Raw genomic sequence first — 17,106 nt, forward strand, 5'->3', positions numbered from 1 at the left:
CCCCTTCCCCCCTTTTTGTGCTCTCTCTCAAATAAATAAATAAATAAAATATTTAAAAATAAATAACTATATTCTGAACCCTTTGAGAGTAAGTTATGTGTACTTTATCCTGACAATATTTTTATCTGGTTATTGTGTTCAGAAGTTCCTTTGTTACTCAGGTAGTATGTTTAAATTGCTTTAATTTCTGACACACTTTAACAGTTTGTCATTTGGGTTCCTGGGTGGCTCAGTCGGTTAAGCATCTGCCTTTGGCTCAGGTCATGAGTCCAGAGTCCTAGGACTTGATTCCGGCTTTGGGCTCCCTGCTCAGTGGGGAGTCTACTTCTCTGTTTCCCCTGCTCATGCTCTCTCTCTCTCTCATGCACTCTCTCTCGCCTCTCTCTCAAATAAATAAATAAATAAATAAGTCTTAAAAAAAACAGTTTGCAATTTGATTGCTTTGAGGTTAAATATGACATACAGAATTCCTACCTTTTGAAATTGACTACTTATTTATTTTTAAAGATTTTATTTATTTATTTATTTGAGAGACAGAGAGTGGAGTGCATGAGAGAAAGAGAGAGAGAGAGCATAAGTAGAGGGGGAGAGGAAGAAGAAGAAGCAGACTCCCTGCTAAGCAGTAAGCCTGATATAGAACTCGATCCCAGGACCCTGGGGATCTTGACCTGAGCCCAAGACGGATGTTTAACTGACTGAGCCACCCAGGCACCTGACTAAATATTTATTTAAATGGAAGAATGTTGTGAAAGCTTTTTTTTTTTTTACTAATAAGATTAAGGGAAATATGTGTTTCCTTATTCTCCCAATTGGTTTTTTTTACATGTGCTAATTTTGTCTTACTCTCTATGATTGCTAAATTGTCTAATTTTTTTCTTCTGATAATGTTTCATCAATTATAGGCATATTACAGTCTATATTTTTCCTTATATCTATTTTGTTTTTCCTTTTATATGTCTTGCTATTCTGCTGTCTGGCACAGAATAAATGAAATATTCTGATGCTTCTGATGTCGAATGTATGTTGACTTTTACTTAGTGTTCTTGTTTTCTGTGAAAGATACTTTATTTGACTCCATTATTGCAGCACATGGTGTTTTCTGGGTTATCCCTAATCAACATTATCAAATTGCGAATCCTGGGCATTCAGAGAAAAATCTCAAAACATAGAGAAGGAGTGATTGGGTTTCCTGGAGGGGTCATCTTTCCAAATGGCATCCTGAAATGTACATCTGTCCTCTTCAGAGACACAACATGTTCTCCACAGAGGGAAACAACAGCACCAAGAAAGTTGATGGTTAAACCAACTTGCAGGATGTTCTGTTACTAGAGCTCCTGTACACAAATGTACACTTGGTGCAGAGGGGGCTTCCAGTAAATGGCAGATTTTCTTGGTTTTCACAGCAATCCTGTGAGATGCAGACTATCACCCCCAATTTACATATGAAAAGACTTAAGTTTACATTAGCTAGTGAAAAACTGAAGGATCCAGGATTCAAATTCACATCTTTTTTACTCCTGTTCCACAATCTTACCACTGCCCTATATGGCCTCTTGGTGTGGTGCCTTCTCCCCTTTTTAAAGATTTTTAAAGTTTTTATTTATTTTTTAAAGATTTTTAAAAATATTTTAAATTATTTATTTATGAGAGACAGAGAGAGAGGCAGAGACATAGGCAGAGGGAGAAGCAGGCTCCCTGTGGGAAGCCTGATGTGGGACTCAGTCTCAGGCCCCTGGGATCATGATCTGAGCCAAAGGCAGATGATTAACCACTGGACCATCCAGGCATCCCCGTTATGTAAATTTCATATCAATAAATAAATTAGAAAACAAACAAACTAAAGGGCATAGCCTTTCCATGGGATCAACCAGGAAACTACCCATATTCCTTACAAATTCTTCTTTATAAACAGCTTCCAAGCCTTTGAGGAGGTGAGACTTCCCTTTTTAGGAAAGCTTGCATTGTGGGTTGAACTGTGGACACCCCTCAAGCCCCGAAAGATATGTTGAAGTCCTAATCCTCCAATATCTCTGAAGGTGATCTTATTTGGAAATACGGTTTTTGCAGGTGATCAAGTTAAGATGAAGTCTTAACTTCATGTGGGACTTAATCCCAGGTCTCCAGGATCATGCCCCGGGCTGAAGGTGCACTAAACCGCTGAGCCACCCGGGCTGCCTGATGTGATGGTTTTGGACGTAGGGTCTTTGGGAGGTAGTTAGGTTTAGGTGAGGTCATGAGGGTGGAGCCCATGCTAGGATTAGTGGCCTTATATGAAGAGGAAGAGAGACTAGGTCTCTCTCTATCTCTTTCTATGTACCACTTACAGACATAGTAAGAAGGAGGCCATCTGCAAATCAGGAAAAGAGCCCTCACCCAATAACCAAATCATCCGGCACCTTGGTCTTAGATTTCACAGCTTCCAGAACTATGGGAAATAAATGTCTGCCTTTAAGCCACATGCCAGTCTATGGCATTTTGTTATAGCAGCCTGAGCTGACTAAGACACTGGTAAACCTCAGAATAGAGAAGAGACAAGGAAAGAATCTCCTCTCTGGGTTGTAGAGAGAGCATGGCTCTTTGGACACCTTGACCTTGTACTTTTGGCCTCCAGAACGGTGAGAGAAGAGATTTCTGTTGTTCTAAGTCACCCAGTTTGTGGTACTTTGTTATGGCAGCCCTAGAAAAAAAAAAAAAGAGTAAGTATACTACTCCTGGTAACAGAAAGGATTTAAGATGATTTAAAAGAATCTGGTAAATATGATAAGAAAAAAAATAAAGATGACAATGAATGGTAGTCCCAGGAATATAACATTGTAACTTCATGTTTTAAAGGCCCTTTAATTCTATGCCATTCCAAATATACAGAAGTGATAATGGGGAAAAAACTCAAGAAGAGAAATCTAGAAAGACATCATTGAAATAAATATTAGGTAAGTAACATGTCCTTGGACCAGAAATGAGAGAACCCAACATGGAAGCAGGGCTGAGTGCTCAGGTGTGTGCTGGCCTCTGGGTTCAGATATAGGGGAGGCGGTTCCAAGATTAACTCCTGTGCTCAAAGAGGGACTCAGGGTGTACCAGCTGTGATGGGGGACCACTGGGCTAGGGCTTCCCCAGCAGTACAGGAGACTTGGAGAATGTTGCCACAGCTGTCTGGGGCCAGTGCTTTCAGCTAACTGTAAGCTCAGGGAGGTGGGAGGAAGCAGAGGGACCTCCTGGCCATGTCTGCAGAGCCCCAACTGTCATATAGCCTCTGGCTCTGGCCCTGGGACCCCGAGACCTGTGGGCTAAGTGGTTGAGTGATGGTGAGTGAGCACAGAAAACAAGGAGAAGTCTCCACTTAAGATGACTCTGCAGACTAAAATTTCAACTGAAGAAAACTAATGCTAAGAAAAAGCAAAAAAAAAAAAATTTTTTTTTAAATCAACAACCTGGAAAATGAATCCTTTTTTGAGATTGTATTTCTTTGAGAGAGAGAGTGAGAAAGGCAGATGAGAACAAGTTGGGGAAGAGGCAGAAGGAGAAGCAGACTCTTCATTGAGCAGGGAGCCTGACATGGGGACCCCCGGGATCATGACCTGAGCTAAAGGCAGATCCTTAAAGACTGAGTCACCCAGGTGCCCCTGATAAATGAATTCTTAAAGAAATGAAAATAATAACAAAATCTGAACATGGCTTTCAAATAATATGGTTTGGGGCCTCCCAGAGACATAGGATGAGAAATTAGCAGACAAGCAGTGGCAGAGACTGGAAGTACAGGTGGACAGGAAAAAAAATGGTTTCAAGTTCTTGGAATGAAAAATATGATCACCAAAATACAGAACTCAGGAAATGGGATTAAACTCTGCACTGGAATCAACTGAGGAGAGAAATGGTTAACTGCTTTGAAGGATTTACCCGGGATGCATCTTCAAGAGATAAACAGAATAAAAACTGTGAGAACAGTTAAGAAAATTAAAAAACTGATGGAAGAGCTCCACCACATACCTCATAGATGGTTGAGAATGAGATTGGTGGCAAATTCAGGTGAGGATGTTCCAGGTTAAGGAGAGATGCAAATCCTCCACTAGCAAGTGCACTGCAGATGCCATACTAGGTCAACGAGTACTAATCAATCCCTAATAAAACAGAGGTTTAAAAAGGCAGGCTTTAGTAAGAAGACAAGCACAAACAAATGAAACTTGGGCTGAGAATAGATGTCACATTAGCAGAAACGGACATAAGAGGTAGTGGAGGTGTTTTCCAAGGCTCCATTTGCTCCAAGAAGGTTCCATCCCGATCATACTACTTTGGAGGAGTTAGCTTAAACCCGAGCTTATGTCAGTTCCATGGAACCAACCAGTTTAGGACACTCACAGTTACCAGTCCCTTCCCACCAACCTGAGAACCCTAGAGACCTACATCTCCCAACAAAGGACGAGGTGGGTGGGAGGCTACAGATGTTACTGGAAGAGCCGCTCAGAGAACATCAGTGACACAGGTGTGGGGAGGTTGGGCAGACAGTGAGGGGAGTGAACCCTGGAGGTCCTGTGGGACCTTTGAACTGGTCTTCCCAGCCAGCCAAGGAGCCAAGGAGCTCAGGTCAAGACCATGCATAATACCCTGTAATCCTAGTACATGGTTGACAACCAGAAGACCCTATTGCAGACAACAATAATTGCTAGAATGGCTACATCCAGAGCTTTGTGGTAGTGGTAATGAACTTGGGTTCTCCAGCAAGCTGATCTGGCTCAGAATCTTGGCTCCTAGGATGCCCGGGTGGCTTAGTGATTGAGCACCTGCCTTCAGCCTAGGGCATGATCCCGGGATTCCGGGATCAAGTCCCACATCAAGCTCCCTGCAGGGAGCCTGCTTCTCCCTCAGCCTGTGTCTCTGCCTGACTCATGAATAAATAAGTAAATAAATCTTAAAAAAAAAAAAAAAGAATCTTGGCTCCCTCACTCATTAGCTGTGTGACCTTGGCCAAGTTTCTAATTCTCTCTGAACCTGCAGCTAAATATCTGTGAAACAAGTGTGGTAAGTGTACCCGTCCCTTGGGATGATGTATATGGAGTGCTTGGCACAGTGATTGCTACTTATCAAGCAGGCTATCAATAATAGCTGTGATTACTTTTTTAAAAGAGGGGACTGGGCAGATGTGTTAGATTTCCACAGCCAGTCGGAGAGAGAACCAGTATCTGAATAGGCTGTCGCCACCATTACTAATCACTGATTTTCCTTCTGTACTTTCTCTCCATCTCTAGTTGTTTCTCTTTCCATTCAGATTTCTCTTATCTCCCTTTCCAAAAAATTCCCAACAGGGACGCCTGGGTGGCTCAGTGGTTGAGCATCTGCCTTTGGTTCAGGTCCTGATCCCAGGGTCCTGGGATCGAGTCCCATATCGGGCCCCCAATGGGGAACCTGCTTCTCCTTCTGCCCATGTCTCTGCCTCTCTCTGTGTGTCACTCCTGAATAAATAAATAAAAGTCTTTTTAAAAATGTCAAAAAAAAATTCTCAACTCTCAGGAGAGGCTCTGTCATTAGTCATTTACACAATAGTGTGAACTAATCACTATTACTTCCTTTATTTGGGGCAGGAGAGGATTGCATCTGGAGTCTTATCTCTAACCTTGGGCTGAAGGTACAGTATCACCTTGGAAAGAGCTTCAGGCAACACTGAGTAAGCACCTGAGGTGTATGGTGGACTCAGCATTCTTGCTGTATTAGTGCTGTGTTACAGTCTTAAAAAGTAGACCTTTCTTTTCATTACACTGCTTGCTTGTCTTCTCCATCTTCCTCCTCTTTGACCCTCTCTCTGTCTCTGTCTCTGTCTCTGTGTCTCTCTCTCACACACATACAGCCATTATCATTAGTCTTTATTCCGAGCCATTTGAAAGCAAGCCACACCCCCAACTCTCCTAAATTCTCCTGTATGTGCCTCCTCCCAAAACAACAACCCTTTCCTGCATGACCACAGCACAACTTTCCCAGGCAGGGAATCACCACGGACACGCCGTATCTTTCAATCTACAGACTCTACTCAAACTCCTCCACTGTCCTGGTGACATCCCTTCTTCGTTGCCGGTCCAAGACCCCATCTGGGAACATGCATTGTATGTAGTTGTTGTTGTCTCATGCGTCTGTCTTGATCTGTCTTTCCTTGTTTCTCATGTCTTTATCAGTTTGAAAGTACATGCTTTTCATTTTGTAGGATAACCTTAGCCAGGGACTGTCCAGTGTTTCTGGACTGTCCAGTGTCCAGTGTTTCTTTTGACCAGATTCAGGCCAATCATGCTTGGCAGGGGGACCCCCCCCCCCGGATGGTGCTGTGTTCTCTCCATGTATTTCAGCAGGTGGCACCTGGCATCCACCCACCCCCACCACCGTGAACCCTAATTACCTGGCCAAATTGGTATCTGCCAGGACTCTCCACTGTGTAGTCATCATTTTCCCTGCATATATAATTAGTATTTTGTGGGGAGGTCATCTGAGATTATATCTTGTTCTACCTCCTGTCCAATCAATTGCAGCTAGGATGATTGCTAAATGGTGATAAACTATTTCCATAATTCCTTCTGGAATTATAATAAAAAACAGCTTTGGTGTGATGCAATTCATAAATCATATAATTCATGTGTTTCCAGTGTACAATTCAGTGCCTTTCTGTATATTCCCAGAACTGTGCACCCATTTCCTCAATCAACTTTAGAACATTTTCATTACCGTCAAAAGGAACCCCACACCACTTAGCTGGCACCTCCAGGATCCTCCAACATCTACAGCCCTGGGCACTGCTTTCCATTCAGTCTCCGTGGATTTGCCTGTTCCAGACATTTCATAAAAATGGAATGGTACAGTATGGGGTCTCTTGTGATTGGCTTTCTTTCATTTGGTATAATGTTTTCAAAGATATCCATGTTTTATAGTACATTTATCAGTTCATATATATTAAAAAAATAATAAATAACCCTCGCCTGTAAGGCTGCAAAAACCAATATGTAGATAAAACACTAAGTACCACGCTGTATGCTGGGTAAGTGCAAAACGAGGGACAATATTGTTGTTGCTATGCTGACCTCTCAGTGAAATGCAGATATGAGGGTGAGGGAAGGTGGAACACAGGGAGCAGGGTCTGGAGTTTGTGTACTTAAGAAAATATTCTCAGCTAATAAGGCTAACCCAGCCCCCAAGAGCTGAGACTCAGGATTTAAGTCTTCTGGAGCTCACCATCTAGCCACCTTATAATACAGAACCACACCAGGAAAACTGGAAATAAACCAACGAAAATTAAAAACCTTCCCATTGTACAAAATACAAGCACCGAAACGCATGCCTGCTGTTCATCAGAAAATGCTTTCATTTCTTAATGTTAAATTATCATTTTAATATTAATTCATAATTATTGTGTGTTTACTATACTCCAGGCCCTGCCCTGAGCATTTGCTACATATCACTCCATGTAATCTTTTCAACAGCACCCCCAAAGTAAACGTGTTCCCATTTCCACCTTAGAGATGAAGAAATGGAGGGACAGGAGAGTGAAATAATTTGTCCAGGGTCACAGAGCTAGAGTTTTGACACTTACTCAGGGACCCGTTGACAGGCGTTGTTATCCGATTTCACAAGCCAACAGAGAGAGCAAAACAGAATGAAGGCAAGGTGCTCCTGCAAGCAAAAGTGACGGCTATAGGACACAGGGAAGCTGTAAAAAGCAGACAGGAAATGTCCCAACCGTCGTGTGGCTCAGAGCCCACAGTGCGGGGAAGAGGAGGAGGAGGAGTGGCCCAGAGCTTCATTGTCCTGTGGTCTACAGAGCACTTGCACACTTGTTTCATTGGACCCTGAGTCAATAAAGACAGTTCAATCCAATTTGGTATCTTCTGCTTAAAAAAAGGATGCGTGCAACCCAACTGAGGAGGAGAGGTTCTTATTTTTGAAAAGTTGTTCCTTTAAAAGAGTGGAAAAAGTATCTATTACTTTGAAAGTTAATTGAGGTAAATAACATAATGTGCCAGGTTATGAAGTGCCTGACCTAGACAAGGAGATGTCATTCCTGGTTGATGGCTAGCGCCAATTTGGTATTTCGATGTTTTATATAAGGCTCACTTCTTTTTTTAGTTCAAAGATTCATTTCTTTATGAGAGAGAGAGAGAGAGAGAGAGAGAGAGTGGTGGGGAAGGGGCAGAGGGAGAGAGAGAGAGAATCTCAAGCAGACTCTGCACTGAGCGGGGAGCCTGACGCAGGGCTCTACCTCACAACCTGTGAGGTCATGACCTGAGCCAAAACTAAGAGTCAATGCTTAGACTGAGTCACCCAGGTGTCCCTAAAGCTCTCTTCTCCAGATTTTATTCAAGTCGAGGGTGATGAACTCATTTTTCCTAAAAATCACTTGCTCCTCCCTCATTCTTAGCTGTGAATGGTGACTTCTTTTCTTTTCTTTTCTTTTCTTTTCTTTTCTTTTCTTTTCTTTTCTTTTCTTTTCTTTTCTTTTCTTTCTTTTCTTTTCTTTTCTTTTCTTTCTTTTTTCTTTTCTTTTCCTTTTCTTTCTTTTCTTTTCTTTTCCTTTCCTTTCCTTTCTCTTTTCTTTTCTCTTTTTTCTTTTCTTTTCTTTTCTTTTCTTTCTTTTCCTTTCCTTTCCTTTCCTTTCCTTTCCTTTCCTTTCCTTTCTCTTTTCTTCTTTTCTTTTCTTTTCTTTTTTTTCTTTTCTTTTCTCCCTTCCTCTCTCCTTTCCTCTCTCCTCTCTTTTCCTCTTCATCTGGTGGCGCTAAAGACCGGAGGCTGACAGGTGGAGGAGGTGCAGAAAGAGGTGGCCGCGAAGCCACAGGGCATCTGAGCTCAGTGACTTCGCAGGGGTGTGAGATGTTGGCTTGCACCTCCCTCCCTCCTGCCTCTCCTTGAAGGCAAACCATGGAACGCTCTTGGGGGCTCCAGCCCATAGGCTCAGACTCCTGATTTCCCCCATAGCCCTTCCCAGATCTGGAGGGGAGGGACCCTGGGGCACCCAGTCCCTCTTGAGCTGCATCCCCCCCGCACCCCCCCCACCCCGCCTTCCAGCTGTGATTTATTGGAGGGGTCCTGGAGCAGAGGAGGCGTTGTCTGTTTTTGTTTTAATGGTAATTTACAGCTCGGCCTGCCCTCATGGTCACCTTCCCCTCTGCTCAAGTAGGTGAACACAATGTCTCCGTCTTGGTCGCCGCAGAAAGGGGGCTTTCTCCGAGGGTGCCATGAATTGGCCGCGGCTGCGCCCCTGACAGCCGGGCAGGGGGCGATTAGCCGGCACAGATGAGGGCCATTAGCCAAATGGAGTGTGCCATCTTCACAGCACAAATATTTTCCCCGGCCATAATACCCTCTTAAGGAGACCTCAAGTGGCCCGGCCTTGTCACCAGCTCTTCCAGGCACACCACCAATCGTTTTTACTGCTGCTGGCGTTTGCCGGGAGGAGAGGGCAAGAGGAAGGCAGGGCCTGAGAGCATCCCAAGAGATCTTGGCCCTTGTGGCCCTATTGTACTTTCTCTTGAAGACAAAGAACGCCCAAGCCTTTCTCCCGAGAGTCGCTTAAGCTTCATCGATAAATCAGAGTCCAGCTCTAGCTATTCAGACGAGGCCGAGAGATCCTGAGGGCCCCGGCGATGGATTTGCCCTTCTGGGGTATGTAGGACAGGAGAGATTTTGAGCCTAACGCATTTTGTTTGAATTCTCTCTCCCCCCCCACCCACCCCTTTTCTTTGTGGCTTTTCTCTTTTCTGTCCGGCTCCGTGTGGAACAGAAGATGCGTTTGTAGGCCTGAATCAGGGGGATTGTTTCCATCATCAGACCATTCACGCCTGCCCCTCCCCTGTTGTAAAACACCAGGCCCGCCGAGGAACAGCGGCCCCATTGTGTGGCGCCCCATACCACCCAGATTTCACCTCAGCCTGTGCCGAGCCCCTTTTTTGTTCCCAGTCAAAAGAAAGCATTTGCTCAGGGGAGGGGAGGGGTGTTCCTATTGCTTCCACTAACACGGAGGTTAAAGGGAAGATTGATGGGAGAAAGTTCACCTAGAAAACCAGGATAAATTTCTTGCCGGCCAAGGCCAGTTGTTTCATTGTCCTGGGGCCATGTTTTTTGTTAATTATCTCTCACTCTCTCCTTTTATCAAGGAGAAAAGTAGCAAAGCAGGGAGAAAGGAACAGGATATAGGGGTCAGGGGTCCCATTGGGCCACCTAGGTATTCCATTGGGAAGGCCAGGGTGGGTAAGGCCCAGGGTGAGTCTTGCGCAGCTTGTGGGTGGAGAAGATTGGTGACCATCTCGATCATAACGAATTTGATGCTGTCGTTTATGTTGAAAACTTCCCACCGCTCGCCCCTTGCTCTGGCCCCCCGTACCCCTCCTCCAGTTCCCAGAGTTTTATCTTTTTTCCAATCCCTTGCTCATTGCCCCCAACTCTCTCTCTCTCTCTCTCTCTCTCTCTCTCTCTCTCTTACACACACACACACACACACACACACACACACACTTTTTCCTTTTTTAATTTTAAGCCCCATGAAACTGTAAGGCGGATTTCAGAAAGGGAAGGGGGAAAAGAAAAAAGAAAAGAAAAGAAAAGAAAAAGAAAAAGAAAAAAAAACACACCGAGAGAAAGACTAAGAAAGTTGGTCCAAACAAGAACATGTTGTCAAGGAAATAAACCTTGGTGAGGGTAGGCATGAGACCACAGCTGCTGGATTTGGCCAGCCTCAGACGCTGGTGGTAATGACAATGATTCTCAATGGCAGTGTCCCAGCTCCGAACATAAATAGGGCTCAGCCTGAAAGGGGAGGAAATGGAACAAAACATTTCCTTGGGTACCACTGGCAAAGAAATAACATCAATTTCAGTTTGGGGGAAAAAAAAGCCAAAGAATCTCCCTGTTTCCCCACATTAGCAAAGGCAAATTCATAACTCGCCAACAAAGTACCTTTGAAATGCAGCTGCACTCCACGAACACACTGCCTTTTTCCACCCAGAGAGACAACCCTGTCTTGACCAGAAAGAAAGGAGAAAGAAAAAAAGCACACACTATTGAAAACCCACCAGAGAGGGTGAAGGAAGAGGGGAGGCGGGGGTGCTGGGGGCTGGAGGCGGGAGGGAGGGGAAATGCGTGGATCTTGGCAGATGCCAACGATAAGCTTTACCTAGTATAATGCAACCTTCTTTGCCTTTCCAAGAGGAGGCCTGTGATGAATGGCCACACAGATCCTCGGGAGAGGGGCTGCACGCAGGCAGCTGTTGGCCAGGAAGGAAGGCCGCTGGGCAGGCCCTGGCTCCCAGGTACTGGGCTGTCGGATCCCAGCGCCTCCGAGGACCTAGCAGCTGCTGCCCCCCAGGGGAAGAGGGGTTCTGGGACTGGCTCCTGCCAGAAGGCCTGGGGCCTGAGCCAGGGCCTCAGTGGCCCAGGGATGGGGTCTGTATGACAGCACTTTGGGATGCAGTACAAAGCTGGAATTCTGGTGTGCACTTCCCCGGGCCCTCCAGGATGAGCAATGACTGTGGGCTTGGCAGATCCAGCTTCAGAGATAAGAAAAAGACTGTAAAAGTATGAATACAATATTAGCCGTGAATATGATTCTTTGTTTAGAGTGAGAAAAGAAATCCCAACAACTTACACAAGTTAAAGGCTGGTGAATACCATAAATGTCACAAAAATCCAGAAATAGAATATGACTTGTCTCTCTCTCTCTCTATAGCACACATATTACATATATAAAATATTTACGTATTTCTTTTTTTAAAAAAATTAACTGCTGGACACATCTCTATGACACGTCTCTACAGACCGCTTCTCGGTCTACACATTTCAACCCTTGTTTCCCCTCTACCACCCGTCCAATTCGGGGGCTGAGCACCAACGGATGTGTCTATATCGCCTTATGATTTCTGACTTGCCAGTCTTGTGACCTCTTGTCTCCATGCTGGGGGACTCCACACCGTGTGCGGCAGGGCTACTGCTGGCACCCATTTTTACACCCTGATGGCTAGTGGCCACTTCACTGTAGAGAAGTGGCTGCAAAGCACACAGGTAAATGCCAGCAAACTAAATTTGCGTGGTTAACCCCCACCATTGTGCGTGGTTAAACTACCCTTGGCTGCATCCCAAAATGCTCTGAGTCACTCCAACGCCTCCAGATGCAGGAAGAGTGGAAAAGGAGCCGTCGGCGTGGAGACAGGGGTCTTACTTAGTCCATTGTGGTTAAAACATCTAACAAGTGCACATGAAAACATATGACTGTGTGAACAAGTTGGTAGGACCCTTCCCAAGCCTTGAAAAGGTTGGTGCAAATGAAGGTCCTTTAAGGATTAGTTTTGTTAGCTTCACCATTAAGCAGCCTTTGCCCACACGGGTTACTTGGTCAGCGTCAATATCTATAAAGCTGGTTCTTGATCATTTGCACGGTAGACCTCCTCTGTGAAGGCTTCCCTCATATCCCTGGGAAGAAACCCCTGGATCTCACTAGGATACTTTGAACCTTCTGCACTGCTCATCCTTGCTGGGTTCCCAGGGACTATAAGTTGCTCAGGACGTGGACTGTGTCTTATTCCCACAGGAGCACCCATAACAACACTCTCAGCATGTGGTTCTCAATAAATATGTGTTGAGACAACAAGAGAACAGATGCATGACACCAGGTAAAGCCCCAAGGTTAGCTGGCTCACGTGGAGAAGGTTTGCACTTCCCCACTTGCTTCTGGGCGTAGCACGAAAGGGACTCAAAATGAAGAGTCAGTGTTAAGAGAGAGACCAACTGCTATAACCAGGTGGCATCCATAGTGCTTCTCAAGGTGGAGAAAAAAAAAACAAAACTTCATCCCAAAGTGGCCAGCGACTCTGTCCACCCTTAACCCTGTGTCACCCACAGTGCCTGAGAAGCGCTGGGTAGGTGGAGTGTATTTTACTGAGTGGGTTATCTGTTTGTTCCTGTGCTAAGGGCTGGGAATTACACAGTGAACGAAGGACTGCATTCTGTAAGCATTTTGTAGAAGCTCATGTGGTCCATTCAACAACCCAACGAGGCAGACTCATTATGGATGAGGAAACAAGGGTCTCAGAGAAGCGAATGACTTGTTCTTATAGCTATAGGAAGACCAGACTTGGGGTGGGAACCCAGGTCTACCTGAATAAGCTAATAAGCTCACTGCCCAGCTGGGAAGACAGCGCAGAAATCAATTAGCATATAGTGGGGGTGAACATTCAGCAGAGGTGTGTGCATGTGCTGTCAGAGGGTAGAGGATGGAATATGGCTGCTTTTGCTGGAGGGGGATGGGCAAAGTGGATTTGGGGGATGGGAAGCTTCTCTTCACCCTCAGCCTTCCCCTCATCCAGGGCCATAGCTTCGGGGCTGGATGACTTTCCAGCCAACTGTACACGTCAGCTTCACGTGGATTCCAACCCAGTTTGGAGGAGAACCACTTGGAAACTTAGTCTTGCTTGCCAGATGGTGATCTCTCAGGCCAGGCTGTTTCTGCATTCATTTTTTCCTGGATTTTATTTTTCAAGGTAACAAGGGAGAGGGCTGGGAATGAAAAAGTTTTGTAGGGAGAGAGAGAAAGAGAGAGAGAGAGAGAGATGAGGAGAGATGGGGTGAGGAGGAATGGAAATCATTGGGCTGCCATGTTCTGAATTGGCCACTGACACTGATGGATCTTCTCCTTGGAGATGAACAAGCAATTTACCAGCCCGCAGGCCCTCACTCACACAATTCCTCACTCGAAATGAAGGGTCCACTCTGGCAGATTACCATGCCTTCCTCTCATTCCTTCTTCCCCGTACTTGACCTTCCCACTCTCCCACTAACTCAGCCCTCGTGTGCCTGGAGGCACAACTCCCAAGCAGGTCTGGAGGATACCAGCTGGATCCCAACCTTTCCCCAACTGGGGGTCACATCAATGACATAGCCTGGCTGCATGCAAGACTGTGGCAGTTCACAGCCACGTGGAAGTCAGCAGTGTCCCGGTCCAGACATGAGAGCTCATGCTGATCCATTCGCCCTTGGATCTAATGGGGAATAAAAATCGTCCTCCCTGCTCTGATGACTCCAGGCCCATTTCTGGCTCTTCTCTTTCCTCTGGGAGGCTGTGATGGGACGTGGGGATGGATATAACTGACGAATGTTAGATGAGCTAACCCCCATGCTTCCTGGTTTATATTTTTCCATGATCAATATGTGCAAGGCCTTAAAATATTGAACCTGCATGGTCTTGTTTCTCACGGCCTCCTAGCTACAAACACCAAGCTCCTGTGATGTGGTGGGGCTGAGGAGAGAAGGGATGCCCACCCAGCTGAAGCAGGCTCACTCCCTGAATAACAACGGGTATGCTTCCATGACACTGGTCCATTTTTCTAGACCCTCCACCAAATGCATAAGTGGTCTATAAACTGGACACATTCGATTCAATCATGGATTTTACTAATATGTCTACTCTATATGAGCCACCGTGTCACCGAAATCCTAAGGCATATATTTTTTTAAGATTTTACTTATTTATTTATGAGAGACACAAAGAGAGAGGCAGAGACATAGGCAGAGAGAGAAGCAGGCTCCATGCAGGGAGCCTGACGTGGGACTCGATCCCAGGACCTTGGGATCATGCCTTGGGCCGAAGGCAGGTGCTCAACCACTAAGACACCCCCGTGTCCCCTAAGGCATATTTTTTAAGAAGGAACGATATTGAGCTGGGTTGGTCTCAACAAGGAATTTAGGGATGTTCAGTGATTTTTCTTTTTAACTCTGCCAAAGGGCACGGACACAGATGAGTCACTCATTTCTCTGTGTGCATAGTATTTCCATAAACCAGAGCCAGGCCTAATGCAAAATTTATAACAGATGAGAGACTCTTGTCCTTGTCATTTTGCTTTCCCTCCTTTATCTTTTCTGTCCCTATTCAAGCTAGCTCGAGACATCGGAAAAACAGAAAAGCCACTGGGAAATAATTGGAAGCCTTTGCAAGAGGTCACATAGAGCAAAATTTCTGCTGCTCGACATTGGTGCTTGAGGCATTGATAAAATAAGTGAATGTCCATTTCCCTTAGTCCTGATCTTAAGCAAAGTTTAGGGCTTTGTGAGTGTGTGAACGTGTTTATAAAATGAAAACGAGCTTATCTGGCTGCTGTAACCGATGTGATTCTAGCTGTTTCAAGACCAATTTCTTTCTTTCTTTTTTTTTTTCAAGGCCAATTTCTTTGTTGTCAGTAGTGAAGCTTAGCCGTGCTCACAGATATTCAATATACAAAGGCATTTAGCACCACGAAGCAAGTCTTTGATTCTGTTTTTTTTTTTCCTGTTTTCTCTTCCTTTCTGTCATATCCTCAGCATTATTAAGCAGTCAGTGACTGATATAGCTACTTACAACACTACTCCCATGGGCATATTATTTAATCTCAATCAATTGAGATTGAGGAAATAAAAATACAGGAAAATCCTATAACTCAATGCTGATGAGACCATGGGGGAAGCAGATATTTCTCTCTTTGAGAACTGGTACAATGCCTTTTGAGGGCATTTCGCAATCAATGCAGGTCAAAGGTCATCAAAATGCTTGTACTCTCTGACCCCGTAATCTCATTCTCTGGAATTTATTTCAAGGAAGTAATTTAAAAAAAGAAATGGCGTATGTATTGACATGTTTATAGCGGTGTTATTTATGGTAGGGAAAAACTGCAAATAACTTGAACGTTTAGCAACGTGCGGCAGATGAAAAGATCGTGCGATGTTGATATAATGGAATATTACCTATTTACTAAAAGACGGCAAAGTTGATACGCAATCAGAAACGTGGAAAAGAATACAATGTCATAGTCATAGGATTATCAGCATGATGTTAAAACATCACATACGTAAACAGCAATCCAACGGGGACGTGGAGAAATGAAGCACTTGTTACACAGGATAGCAGAAATGTGGGCAAAATTTGCTTAAATCGAAAATGGCCATTTTTTATGTTTTAACTTTTGCTAACAAACAAACGATAGCTTTCATTTGGGAGGCAGCTTCTATGGCGTTGCTCAGGCGTTCAGAATTTCCACATGATTACTCGTCTGCTTGTCGTAAACTTTCTCCTTCCTCAAGTAACTTGAATTACTCATTTTAAAGGAAATAATTATTTTAACAATTATTTTAATAAGGAGATTCCAATCAGAAGAACATAGGGGTGAGAATCTGTGTAAAAACAGTTCAACTCAATATTAAAGGGGCCATCAACTCAGGTGAAGGCAGTGAAAAGCCATCTCCAACCAGTCCTCCATCTAAACTCAGACAGTGACACATCCTGGCAGCCTGATGACTTCTCCGACTGGCTCGCTTGACCCAGGAAAGGGGCTATGGGTCTTGGCTTTTAAAATTCCCTAATAAGCTTTCTTGGAGAGCAAGAAGCACCAGCCATCAGACTTAGAACCAACAAAACCCATCAAAATAATATTCCTGTTCCCTCCTCGGCATACCGAATGGGGACTGTGTTCAGTCTGTGTATGTGAGTGACTCCTACTGCTCTCAAAATTAATATTTGAGTCGTTCACAGAGGACAGGACTGGGCCTTGTATGTGGCAGGGCCAGGACACTGAACATCTTTATATCACAGACAATACCGGGGTTGTGTAAGAGAAAGAAAAGGCGTCGCATGTTGGTGGGATACTGCTTCTTGCCCCCAAACTGATTGGCCACCTTTATCCTTTGGCTCTGTGCAAGGAACCGTTTGGCTCCCAGACGCAGGGTCTGTTCTCGAGAGTTCTTCATCAATCACGCATTCTGTTTGCCCCACACTGGCTGATTGGATCCAGCCCACCAGCTGCTGTAGCGATGTCTGTGTGGGTGTCTGCAAAGTGGGGGGCGCAGATGTGTGCGTGGGGGCGGGGCGGGGCGTGATGCTACCGGGAGCCTCTTCTAACAGTGTGCTTCCAACCAGCCCATCTGCGGAAAAGAAATTTCCCCAAATTTGCTTCCCTAAGTAGTGAGAACCCCCCTTTTGGTCAGTGGGGTTATTTACATGGACTTTGTGGGGGGAACTCAAAATCATACCTGATTAAATGACATAATAAAGCAAAAGGGGGTTCATGTTAATTACATTTCTAAATTCCTAATTTACTTATTTTCTATGGTGTCAAAGTTTGCTTT

The sequence above is a fragment of the Vulpes vulpes genome, chromosome 15 (assembly GCF_048418805.1).
Source record: "Vulpes vulpes isolate BD-2025 chromosome 15, VulVul3, whole genome shotgun sequence".
Taxonomy (NCBI): Eukaryota; Metazoa; Chordata; class Mammalia; order Carnivora; family Canidae; genus Vulpes; species Vulpes vulpes.